This window comes from Neopelma chrysocephalum, unplaced genomic scaffold (assembly GCF_003984885.1).
Source record: "Neopelma chrysocephalum unplaced genomic scaffold, ASM398488v2 Primary Assembly neopelma1_86, whole genome shotgun sequence".
NCBI lineage: Eukaryota > Metazoa > Chordata > Aves > Passeriformes > Pipridae > Neopelma > Neopelma chrysocephalum.
This window is the reverse complement of record NW_020897748.1, coordinates 2,629,134-2,642,768: the sequence shown is the minus strand read 5'-3', so window position 1 is coordinate 2,642,768 and position 13,635 is coordinate 2,629,134. Positions and strand designations below refer to the sequence as shown.

The 13,635-nt window shown below is 41.3% G+C and overlaps 1 protein-coding gene across 1 annotated transcript in view; it reads left to right on the top strand.

Moving 5' to 3' along the window:
- Window positions 1-5,584, top strand: part of BAALC (BAALC, MAP3K1 and KLF4 binding) — a 34,634-nt gene extending 29,050 nt beyond the window's left edge. The window contains exon 4 of the mRNA XM_027692339.1: window positions 2,567-5,584. The gene's annotated coding sequence lies outside the window, so the exon portion shown is untranslated. The remainder of the gene's footprint in view (window positions 1-2,566) is intronic.
- The last annotated feature ends 8,051 nt before the right edge of the window (window positions 5,585-13,635 follow it).

The window sequence follows — 13,635 nt, the reverse complement described above, 5'->3', positions numbered from 1 at the left end:
ACAGAAAGAACAGTTTGCTCACAGCAAAAAAGTGCTTAAGAAAAGGCACCATATCTAAGTAGCAGCCTATTCTTTATCAGCTATGAGGACTCTCAAATACAAAAGGCATGAAAATATTTATAGTCATCTATATCTGATTTTACCAGGAAATTAAACTATTGGGCTTGTTCATGCAAAGCAGATAGAACTTTCCAGGTCACATATAGTAAGTGGCTTAATGTTCAGTTTGCTTGACTAAAGGGCTGAAGGGTGATTTGAACCTAAAATGTTGGGTGCTGTGGCTTGTCCATGTCTCTAAAACAGACCTTCTGCAGTGCAGTGGCATCTCCTTTGCCCTCAAATTAGTCCCCCCCAAACAGTTTTTCCACTTCATTCAGACTACTAATATGACATAATTTTGCAGCACATTATTAGATACATTATTATATTATTGAGAGCATAATGTTACCAATTCAGACATGGACCCTGCGAAGCTAAAGTTCATGATCACAGCTGCCAAGCTCAGGAGCAAAGTTAGTTCTCATTAATTCACTGAGCAGCCACAACTCCACCCAAGTAGTATCATCACCTCTGGGAACTGTTGGGATGTAGGGAGTTCAATATTAATGGACACACATCATGTTCTATGCAAATGATATTCATTATTCAAAAGCATCTTTCAGATGAACTAACATGTTCAAAATCATTCTGGAGGCAACCATTTTACACCTACTCCTGGAATGCAGTAGTTTACTAATCTAGCTGGGATTTCACATCTAATAAGGATTTTCTGTCCCTTGATCACACCTGATATCATGGCAATCTTTTGACAATTTAGAAGATTAATTAACAAATACAACAGAATAACTTCCAGAATATATACTGGGCCACATTTTCCACCAGGAAATTGCTGTCATCATTGTTGTTTATCTGTCTGCCTGCTGTCTTTTCTTACAATGTATTAATTACTTGCATCTATGGTAAGAAAGTAGCTTCTTATGCTTGCACTATAGATATATATTTTTCAGTTCTGTCTAATAAGGTCTCACTGGTATTTCATGTTACAAATGCATATTTATCATGGGGTGAATCTCTGCTGCTGAATCCCTTAGCTCCAATATTTGCCCCTGTATCCTAGTCCCAGACCGTCTGTTCTGCACACATGGCACATGTGCTTGTTCACTCCTGGTGAACACAGGAACAAAACAACCAGTTCCCTCTACGATAAAATCGGGCTGGCCCAGGAGCTGCTCTTTGCAGACAGCACCGTTTTTGTCATGTCTCTGCCCTCTGCCCTATGGAGACCGGAGACAGGTACCACCCCACCAGCATCCCAGCACACCATGGACATGGATGCCTTTGCATTATGCCCCAGGGTACATCTCGTAAAGCAGCAGCATCATATTATAAACAGCTTCTGTGATCTGCAGAGCAATCCTTTAAGTACTCTGGGGAAGATGTTCTCACACACAGTGAAAGCCATTTCTTATCAGCTCCTCCTTTCCAGCTTCCTGGGGAATACCACCTAGGCAGCCTAGCAGCAGTCCAAACCCCCAGCTTTTATGTCTCCATCCTCCTCCTTCTCCAGGCAGAACGATACTGCACACATTCCTCGTTCTGCCTCTGGTTCAGCCCTCCTGGAACCTACCATGTTTACCCCTTTCACTGCAATGCACCACTCTTTCCACATTTCTGGCCTTCTACATACCAGCTGCTGTCCCCTCAGTTACACTGGGCACTGTGCTCAATTTACAAGTACTCCACTACATCAAAAATTACAGTCTGGGTAAAGGAAGTTGTTACCTTGTGTCTTTACTGCAGGCTCAGGCTGTTCACAAAAATGCCACAGGGCTCTCGGAAGGGCTGTCTGTATCGGTGGCTGTACCGAAGTGTAGATGCCAGACCTCCAGGACAGTCAGTACAATGTACAGGGGCTAAAGAAACACGTTGTTATATGCACAGCCAAGAATTTATTATTAGTCTAATAAAAATGCTAATAGTCCAATGAAGTAATTACTATCAGTCTGGTTATACAGCAATTTACTAATACGGATGGTCCAAATTGTCCAGTTATTACAGCCTATTCCCAGGAAGGAGACCCACTGCTCAGCACCCACCCCACTGTCTGGGGCTGTCCTCATCCTACTTGGCTTCTCTGTGCACTTGGGACACGACTTGCGGAAACAAAAACTCATGAAGAGTATTGAAGCAGGTATGTTTATTTACAGCGCCGGGTTCATGGGGAGTAATCTCGCCAAACATGCACACCTATTGCCTTTGTTCATCCCTTTTTATGTGATACAATGTTACATATGCATTAGTTGTGCTACATATACATTAGTTGTGTTAGATATGCATTAGCTGTGTCAGCAAATTCCTGAAAATTGGGAGGGGAAATCATTAACATACGCCACACCTGTAACTCTGCCTCGGAACGCCCCTTGGCGTTTTTATGTTTTCCAACACATCTGCTAATTTGCTCCTTCCTCCTTGGTTTGCAATTCCATGATTTGTCTGAATTTGCTATATATAGCATATTTTACTTATTTTGGAGGCTCATTGTTCACTTTTTTTATCCCTAAAACAGGTTTAATCCAATCCACAGGGTTGTTCTCCTCTAGTGACTGATAACTGACCATGTGTGACTTGTGCTTACAGTCCTGGCATCTTTAATATCCGTCTGCACTCACACCTTGAAGTCCTCTACTCTTACCCTGCTACAATCCTGTTTTCCTTCAACCACTATAAAGTTGTAGCCCTCTGATCACCTAATGAATGTTTCATCAGCACAACCTAGTTGCACACACCCCCTTGCTTTAGAGCCTACTCTGTCACTTTCCAACTAGAACAACCCAGCAGAAGACACACATTCAGACACAAACAGACACAGGCAAAATACTCCATATCTACTAGTTGTGGTAATATCACTGGTAAGTCACCAACTTACAAACACACTCAGTACACTTAAGGAGAAACAATCTGGATTATGTCTTCAAAAACTTCCATCATGATCATACTTCCATAGCAATAAATCAGCAGTCTTAAGGGTGATGAGGTTTCAGAGCATTGTCCTCTCCCATGGGCTTCTGCCAGCCACCTCCATCAACTGTTGGAGATGCTCCTCCATACAAGAACTTGGTATCCAACCCTGATCATCCCAGATGGCCCTAGCACATCTTGGTCCCATCAGCAACACCATTATCCTGGTCATTTGCCATACTTGGGCAGGAAAGTGCCATACACAGCACACCAGAAAAGGGCAGGGGTGAGCTGGTGGAAAGCCTGCTGGATACAGACCAAGCAAGCTCCATGGCTATGCAGTGTGGATGCAGCTTGCCTTCTCTAGAAGGGATGTTGAACCATTTTGAAGATAAGCTACAATGGGGCTGATGCCTTCTGAAGTATAGCTGCCAGCTGCCCATGACTGAACTTGGATCTGGACAGAATTTGGACTAAGGAGAGTTCATATGATACTCCTCACATGAAAGGCAAAGTTTTTCATTTATCTCCACCCCTATAAATTTTTTAAGTCTGAGATGCTTTTAATTGTATGCCCGGGAAAATCAATAATTTAATCCTTCCAGAACTGACCATGTGTTACCCCTTTTTAATCAAAGTGCACAATTCACATTAATGTGATTTAGGAGGACATTTTGATGACAGATCCAGATACTTCTGAATTCGTCCTGTTTATTTATAAGCAGCATACAAAGTCAGGTTGCAAGCAAAGGGAGATAATTTCTCAAATGTCTCCAAGCACTTCTGTGACCAACAATTGCTGAAAAGTTTTGTCTCAGCTCTCTCTCCCAGCCATGTCAGCACTGTTTCCCTGACTCAACGCCCTTCAAGTTAAGCATATCTCATGAAGGAAGCAAGTGATCCACACTAACTCTGTCCTCCATGGAAGATCCTGCAGTGATTCAAAATTTGGCTTTTTCATATATCAGAGAACCTTTCACTGGTGGTTTAAGCCTAGGAGTTACATTGCAAAGCAACGAGAAGTTACCTCAGAGATGGTCAGTCACCCTCTGTCAGGTGGGGTGTCAATCATTCAAAATCAAGGAATGATAATTTCTCAAATGCAATTGGTTACTTGTGATTATTCACTCAGATCAACAGAGAAATCTTTCCTATTGTCTCAAGCACATTGTGTCCTGCAAGTCCACTGTCATAGGTGTTAATAACTGAAGGCTTTTATTTTATGTGCTTTTGAGGCAGCTGGAAGGCTGCTCTCCAAGAGGAGGTGCTGCTGGTTCTTATCCACCACATTTATCATCACTTTATGGACCTTTCCATTTGTAAATCTTTTCTTATTAGCTCAGGATATCCTCTTTCACATCTGCTCAGTTCTTTGAACCGTTCCTCGTCAAATTCAAATGGGGTTTATCCCACATACTTGAACAGTCACTGCTACTGAATTCTTAGATATATTCCTGTCTTTTCAAAAAACCTGTTGGAGATTTGCTTGAGCAAGCCCAGATGACCACTTTTTTGACATGAGTAGTACAATGAAATATATCTTGACACTGCTTTTAGACTGCCTGTCTGACTCTTAGAAGACTAGTAGCACCTTCCATCCCTGCTGGCATGGATGTCTTTGAGGTCAAAAGAAATAATGATTTCCTTCTTCACATGACAGACAAGTTCAAGCTTTGCTTAGTCACACCAGTGCAATTTAGTATAAATTGTTTCTACTCTATGATTTTCTTCCATATATCTAAAATCGCAGTTTAAAACTCAGTGGGTATAGGTTTGTGTGACATCTTTCTTCCTCCATTAACCAACCATTTCAGTTGCATCTACCAAAGGTTAGTTTTGGTTCAAGTGACACTAATTTTCACTTCTACTAAGACCATTGCATAGCACGTTGTCTACTTTGTTAACATAAAGACTTTAAATGAGCGTGTGTTGCACATTCTCATTAATCCCTTTCTATGAGCAATGTGATATAAGGTGACTTAACTGTGGGCAAAAGTCAGTGTGTTTGTATTTTTGTTTATGTAGTTTATGCAATATAAAAATTAATTTTATATAATTTATACAATATAAAAAATTACTTTTGTGTGTTCACAAGTGAAAACAGCCTCTTTCTTCATTAAGTCAACATGTATTATGCTGCTGCTGTTCTGCCACAATAGTCCATAATCCAGAAGAAACGGTGCCGCTTTACCACAAATTACTATGAAAGTAGAAAGCTCCAGTAATGGTTTAATTTTCTTCCCTTTTTATTGCTTTCAAATTCAGAAACAGCTTAAAACCAGCACTTGAACTGACACAGCTAGAGCTCCTGAATATAAAGCAACTTTAGGTTCTTCCGAATTTGAGAATTTGTTCCTTCATTCAACAGCTTCGCTAACACAGTTCTTGTAGAGCTCAAACAAAAGCTTGGCTGAATCATTCACTTTACTCCCAGGAGAGCAGAAACCTTGTATTTGCTAGTGGCTGAAGAAAAAACACATCGCAATTGGCAGAGATGCAGAAACTTTTATAGCTTGCCAGAAAAGGCACACAGAGAAAAATGGAACAAGGAAAACATATGGATTATGGAATTATGGAACTATGGAATTATCTCAGTCCATTAGATTAAATCCTAATGCTTGTTATATCTGTGTAAATCAATTAATACATTAAAATTTTGGATATGATAACAGAACTTGTTTTTTGTCTTCTATTAAAATTTAGTATCTGTTTTAGTATAAATTACTCCACAACACTTGCTTAAACACCTTCATTTGGGTTTTTCAAAGGAAGTTGAATTAATTTGGTGCAAAATATAATCACATGTGTTAGGATAATGCAAGTGCAAAGAGGAGAATAGAAACAAAACACTGTATTTGTCTGTTATTTATTTTCATTCCCTTTGTGCAGGAGCAAATAACTGCTTGAGTGGTGAAGAGTGAAGTTCCTAGGTACTTATGTGAGCTGTTATGACATTTGATGCACAAAGAAGAGACAGTACAATTGGATTTATGAAGGATTTATGAATCCAAGGGCCAGACTGACAAATCTTAGTTACATTATTCCAATTGCATTTCCAGCAGAAATCGAGTTGGTTGAGTTAAACTGATTTTTATCTTGTCTAGTCTATCCATTTTGTTCTCCCAATATTTTAAAAAGGTCCCAGGAGGTGCATTACAATACCTTTGGTATGGAATTTCCTTCTTTTTTTGACCTCTGTAAACAGAGTTGCCATTTGCCATCCCTGGATGTCTCTGTTCCCTTATTTAGAGACTTGAATGGATTTGTTGGCCTACTCCCTTAAGTGCTGTCAGTATCTTTAGGTCTGAAACAGCTCCCAGACATGATCAGCCTCTCCATCTAGATGCCCAGTAGACCTATGGCCTCTACTATTATGCTTGGGATAGTTTTGCTTATCTTCACTTTTCACCATGAAAGTTATCAGTTCCACAGCATGTTACCACTGCAAATGTTGGACCAGACTTATAGCCTTGTTCCAAACTTATCACTATATACAACCATGAAAAAGAGTGTTCCAAGAGAATGTGTGCTTGCTGCATATTCCCAGTTGAACCTTTCAGATGGCTCTTAGACTGCCTGAAAGTTTGAGTAAAGGATCACCAGTGCATGGGGTGACAGCTAGTGGCACAGGGTGACTCGCAGTGGTCTTTTGTGCCCAGAAGGCCCAGCAGAGGTAGAATGCAACTTATAGCAGTGAAGTACTAAAATGAAAGCCCTGAGTCAGACTTGCAAAACAGTCAAACCTGATAATGAACACTTAGCCATTGCTAAGTCGTTGTCCTCTGCTACTGGGAGGCTCTGAGCTGTGTTCTGTTACAGGACAAGGGCATCACACCATGTACATGAGTGTCTCTGTGGAAGGAGACATCTCTATCATTCAAGGACAGTTTGGGTCCTCTGAGGACAGAGACAAACAATGGTGATTAGGCTTCTGTTGGCAAGGAAAGCCAGAGAAGTTTCCCATGAACCCCAAGTGTCTTTTTATCTCACGGAAGCTCTCCAGGATCCAGGAGCTGATGGTATGAGTGCTTTCCACTTTCCCTTTGTAAGAGGGAATGCTTTATGGATATTTCTCAGCTAAATTCCCAGTTTGCAAAGGAAGACCACAGGCCTTCAAAACCCGGTGCTGTGAGAAGGATGGGTTAGGATTTCTGTCACAGACAGGCATAAATCCCACATAGCATCAAAGGCTTCCCTTTAGTTGTTGCTTATATGCCCCATATTTGCTTTGCTTTGCCATTTTGGATGCTTTGTAAGATCCCTCCCATCCCGAACCAGCAAATAAACTCTTACCCAGCCTCCTGTCCACCCTGCTCAGAGAATCAAAGAGCCTCCTGGCCTTTCTCCTCTGCTTCTTATCCCTCTGTTTGGAATAATCCTGTCCCTCTGTCCCTTCCCCCTTGCCTTCTGGCCTTCCTTATCTATTTAAAGCTTTGCTTTTTGTGTTTTGTCCTCCTCTTTCCTGTTCAAGTTGAACACATTCAGTTAGATGGCAGAAAGTCCAAGAAAGAAAATGAAGGCACAAACATGAAACCAGGACACTTTGTACAAAAGTCATGGAAACATACATAATGGAGTGGTGGTTAGCCCCTTCTCTGCCTCCTCCTCTCTTGTCTCAAATCATCTGTCAGTCATAGTTGATGATATTTGTGAATTATTGAAACTCTGCTATGCCAGGTGGGAAGACAAATTTGAATGTTAACTAGATGTAGTCAAAAAAATGCATTTTTGTGCTTAGACTCAATCCCTTGCTAATGAAGCAATTTTTTCTGTTTGTGACCTACTGAGGTTACTATTGACACATCCTAAAACTTTTCCTTTCTCATTCATTATTGGCTTTGTCTGTTTCAATTTTTTTGTCTGACAGTATTCCACATTCTCCATCCCTGGAGGCGTTCAAGTCCAGGTTGGGTGGGGGTCTGAGCAACCTGGTCTAGTGGAAGGTGTCCCTGTCCATGGCAGAAGGGTTGGAACTAGATGGTCTTCAAGGACCCCTTCTAACCCAAACCATTCTATGATTCTATGATTTTATTTTTATGCCATAATTTGTACTTGAGATGCTTTCACTCTCACAATTGGCTCCATAATCTGACTACAAATTCCTGAACGGAAAGGCTTCATTTCCAGACATTGACTGGTGATATAATGGTTGATCTTAAACAGCAAGGATGAAAAGACACGGAAGAAGACTAAGAAAATGAGGTTCATATAATTTGGAAGTGGTCAGCACTATCTCCAAGAACATGGTATAACTGGTTCCAGAAGCATATATTGCAAATCCTTAGTTTAAAACAGTAGAGCTGACACAAGTCCTGGAGTGCAGCAGATTTTATTAACCTGAGAAATGAGTTCTTATGTGGTTACATTTACTGTAAGATGTAAAGTGTGACTCATTTTTGTATTCTGCATTGATCCTGGGCAAAACTATATGTCTCAGCTGAAAACATATTTAGTATTCTGCATGATGCTTCCATTTGTAATAGCTCAGGAGCACCCATGAAGAGGCTTAGAAAAAGCATTATTACAATGACCATTATTACAGTGACCAAAAAAAAAAAAGACAGAAAACAACTTGCTCTATTTGTAAAGATAATGGATACAGCAATCATGACACTTTGTAATTCATTTCTCACTCTTAACAATAACTTTACTCCATGGGCTTTAAAAGAAATGCTATTAAAGAAATTGTGAAGCAAAGAAAACAAAAAATTTGTGCTTCCTATCTGAACTTCTTCCTTCTCATTTTAGCAAATAGTGAACCTGCCACTCCAGAAATCCCATGAGGAGAAGGTGTTGGGAGGATGTACTTACAGACAGATCTGGGTTTTTTGGTACAAGGTACTCTTTTATGTAGTTCCCCAGAACTTGGGAAGTCCCTACAGCACAGGATTGTTTTGATGGGAAGGGAGTATGCATTAGCTGGGTATGGGATGGGTGTAATTACTAATACACAAGAACAGTGCTGTGAATGCTCGTTAGTCTGCCTTTAACAGGTTGACATGAACCACCTCATAGTAGTTAGTGCCTGAGCTTCCAAAACTATTGTTTTCTTGTGTCCCTAGAATCCTCATGTTTCAATAAGTATCTTGAATTACCAACTTAAAAAACTAGTATTTGAAATGTGTGTGAAGTCAATACTGCTTTGCTAATTGCACATAGTATTGACATGGACAGTTCAACTTAAGTTAATGCATCAATGTTTTGGAGGGAGCAAAAAGCAAAGCTACAGCAGACCTCATCAAGCCAGGACTTTCTGTTTTGCTGTCAGCATCAAATACACCTTGTCTATCCACTCTAACAGAGTGCTTGGTTTGTACCAGTGTTTTCCATAGGAAATGACTCATGCCACAAAACACAGATTTCCTTTCCCCCAGCCTTTGTGACATTGCCTAAAGTAAGTACCACTCCAGCCACAGAAATGAAGAGATAAGAGGGGCTCTGTCAAGAACACTCGCTGTTGCTGCTACTGTTACTCTCACCCAAGCAGATAGGCTGCAGATTTATCAGAAGTGAAGGCAGCTGCTAAAAGTCCACGAAGAATGAAGTATCCTTAACCATTGTTAGGACAGTTTACCCTTTACAAGTGTATTTCCTTTGTAGTTTACATTGTGCTTAATATCCAAGGCTAGGTGAGGTAACCTGTTGGGAAAGAAATACTATTAACATAATCACCATTTTAATTAAGTGATGCTGTGAAGGCACAGTGTTGTCATTTACAAACAAATGAAAGATGAGATCCTTCTAGCATAAAAGAATCAACATCTTATATGTGGGTGCCACAACCCACACAGCCACAATATTTTGAAGGACTAAAGTCTAAACAGGTCATACTTTGTTCAGGGAAGAAGATTACATGGGTTCCAAGAACCCAGTAATGCCGTTAGCACAAGGCATTGCATCAACATTCTGGCTTTCTCAATATGATTCCTTCTCCAGGCTTCATTGCTGTAGTGGATTGAGGTGGGTGGGTTACAGTTTAAAGGCTTTATGGAAAAAATGTGTTAGAAACAAGGTTTAAGCTGACACAGCTGCATGAGACTGGAGAATTACTCAGAAGGAATTAACTCATAAATGACTGGATTTTCTAAATACCTAGGAAATTACTGTAACACATCTGTGTGTTCTTTCTCGTGGGTTAATGTATTCAATTAAATGGTAGAGTTTTGACTTCGGAAAAACATTCTGTTTACAAACTGATTGCTTTCCCTAACTATTACTGTAAAGTAAAAAGTATAAATTATAACACTGTTTAGTCTAGTTTCTTTCATTTCCAAAATGCATTTGAGAAAAAGTCAAGAATTACACTTTTCAATTTTAAGCCTCACAACAGGATTTATTGGTGCCATCTACTGGCTATTTAGTCCTCTTAAATTTCAACAAATTATGAATAATGTGTTTTAAATGCAGAATAATAAGAACTTTATGAGCCTTACAACTGAATCAGCCAACATCAAACTATGTAATTGGAAAATCTGTAATATTTAAATTACATTAAGTCAGACTTTGGCACAATGTTCCAACAGTGTAACTCAGTTACAAAGCTTTTAGATGTGCCAAGAGGAGAAAGCTCAAGGCAGTGTACAACTGCTTGTATACAGACTCCAAGCACTAAAGCCACAGATATACTCCTCGTGTCTCAGAGGAAGGCTTCCTCCTGACAACTGCCAACCATTTCAGATCCCTCCTTCCTAGTGTATCAGTATGTGGGGCACTAGCATGTTCAGGCAGCAGGTAAACATGGTCATATTGCTGTTTGCCTTTGCTGGAGGGATGTCCCCACAAAAATTTGAAGGAAAAAATGGTGCTTCAGCTCATAGCCCAGGCAAGCTGTGAATGTTTCTGCTTAGGATGGGTTTAAGCTAGTCGGAGGGAGCATGGGCATGGAGGGGATGGCACACAGCCTGTTCCACCACATCCATTGCAAGGGTAGTAGGAGCAAGCAGAGCTTGGAAGGGACCTGCTGTCCAGCACTGCTGAACCCCCTTCTGCTATATTTGTTCAAAGACATCTGAAGATGACCTAGGCTTTAAATCACTTAAACTCGTAATAAAAATTGCTAAACTATAATCGTTTGAAGCAGTGCCAGGGAAAGATCAGTACATTATTATTACATTAACTGAGATGTTTACAATATCTCCAGTGCCAGGTGAGAAAAGTACCTACACATCCAAGTAGTTGCATTCCTAATGAGCAATATATTTGAGCACATGCTTAAAATACTTAATCATACTTAAAAGTGCTTTGCTAGATATGAGTGAGAGTGCTCACATTCCCCACTCTGATTAGTCAAGACTTTAACAGAGCCAGAAACAAATGTATTTAGATTATGACTCTGAGAACCAACCTCTGGAATAACTTGCCTAGCAACTAGGTTGTAGGTAAAGTATATTAATAGTGTGCTTCCTTTTCTCTGTCTTTTCCCATCATCTAACAAAAACATGAAAGTCTTTAGGAAGGAAAAGAATGTTACTTAGCCATATCTGTTTTTCAGAGATTTACGTAAGAAAGTGCTTTCTGATGGAACAAATTAAGCCTTCACCTTATATAATAACATATTTATATGGTACTAGTAGAGCTCACAGCTAAGGCTGCAAAACTCCGCACAAGACCCTATTTTCAGGTGCTTGTTACAAATTTCTATTGTTTGTCTGAAATTTGCACACCTTGGATTTTTGTCTGGTTGTTTCACCAAAATTTCATATTAAGTTTTCATTAAAATCATGCAAGACATACAGGTTTTTCCATATTAAAATTATAACAGAAGTTTGTCTGAGAATTTGTCAACGCTACATACTGGGAAGTAGAGACTTTTCCTTTGGTATAGATACCCTTGGTATAGATCCCTACATAGTTGTGCTGCCATTTCCATGAAATGGAAATGGCATGGAAATTGACTTAGTCAATGGAACTAGAAAGGAAAGAGAGTTCATTTGAAATTTGCTGGAGTGTGAATCTGCACTGAACATGTTTTGTTCCTGCAAGTTTTCAGTGTGTCTGATGGTGATCCCAGAGCTGAGAGCAACTCTGCAACTTTATCAAGGGCTGAGCAAGAACTTCCCTAGAAGAGCTTCTGCAGAAGCGGAGCGGGGAGACTTCCCATTCCACAGTCCTGGTGCTCTCGCTGCCAGACCCCTGGAGCTCCTGAAAAGAAAAATGTAATATTTCTAGGATGGGAAGAGCTACTGAGAGAGACTAGGACCAAAGCAAGCTGGAAGATGAGAAATGAAGAGATAACAAAGGATAATGCAGGTGAGTGTTTTCCTATAGTAGACTACATTAACTTTCACAACCTGCAAATAACATTTCATTTCACATCATTTGCTGCAAATTTAATTCCAGCCATCAAGTTACTCCATTTGCTCAAATGGCAGGGCTATGTGGATCTGCAGCAGGCAGGCATAATCCTCCTCATGATTCATAGAAGTGCTAAAATGGTTTTGGTAAGGGAATCTGAAGGAGTTTTGTGTTTCTGTAGAGTGACACAGGCAATGACACATAAAATATCTGCATGAAGAGAGAGCTTCTAGATGCTTGCTGTCTTCTGAATAACCATGTGCAATTTCACACTCTCCACCATCCATGGATGGATTCTCTGGATAAATGCACCAGCCTGTACAGACTATCTCAGGGCTCATTAGCAGAGAGGCAGCACTGCCTGAACGTCGTCAAACCATTTCTAAATCTGTTTTGCATGTCTCGGCATCTGGTGTTTCCTGTTCCAGTCCTGGAGCGTGGAGCAAGTTGCATGGCTGAACAGCAGCCTGATGAGACCTTGGGTGGCTCCATGCTGAGAAATTTGGTCACCTCTGCTTAGTAACCTTCAGCATTTCTATAGTTAGGTCTCATTAGCTCAGCTCTGTGTTTGCGAACGTGGCTGAGCGCTACTGGACAGTCCTTTTCTGGTGTGTGTGGTCTCAGCCAGCAGATGTGGGTGCAGTGGGAGGACAGTTCACACATCCTCGAGCTAGGCCTCTGGAAGATGGTGGTAGCCTGAGCACCAGAGTCACCATGGTGCTCCTGTTTGGTTTAACAATCATTTCTCTTTGTTCTCACCACAGCTTCCCTTTCCTCAGCAAGCACTTCAGATCACTTCCCTGTCCTTCATTAAATTAAATCATTAAACATCGATTTCCAATATTAATCTCTTCCACAGTCTTCCTCATCTACTGAGTGCCCACACCCGTCATGTGAGGATTTGGACCTTTTGCAGGACGGTGGCAGTGCGAGTGGCAGTGAAGGTGGCACTGAGGGTGGCAGTGAAGCTGGCACTGAGGGTGGCAGTGAAGGTGGCACGGCGGGTGGCACTGAGGGTGGCAGCGCAGGGCCGGCCACCCTCTGCCGTGGAGCCCTCGCGTCCCCCCACGTGGCAGCGGCCCCGGTGCGTCTGGAAACAATCCTTCCACCGGCAGGACACGCTCCTGTCACAACATTTGAAAGTCTGTAAACTGCCTCAGCATTTATACAGTGCATTGCAGAATTTAATACCGAAACATTCACGAGAACCCAAGTGTCGGGTCTGTTTGAGGTTTTTTTCGCGCCGTTTGTGTCTGTTCTACAGTTCCGGGGCCCTTCCTAGCCGGGGCTCCACCCGAGGGGGCACGGACCGCCCCGGGGCCGCGGCGGCACAGCCCCGGCGGGTCGCTGGGCCCCGCAGCCCCCCGCAGCCCGGACGGGCCC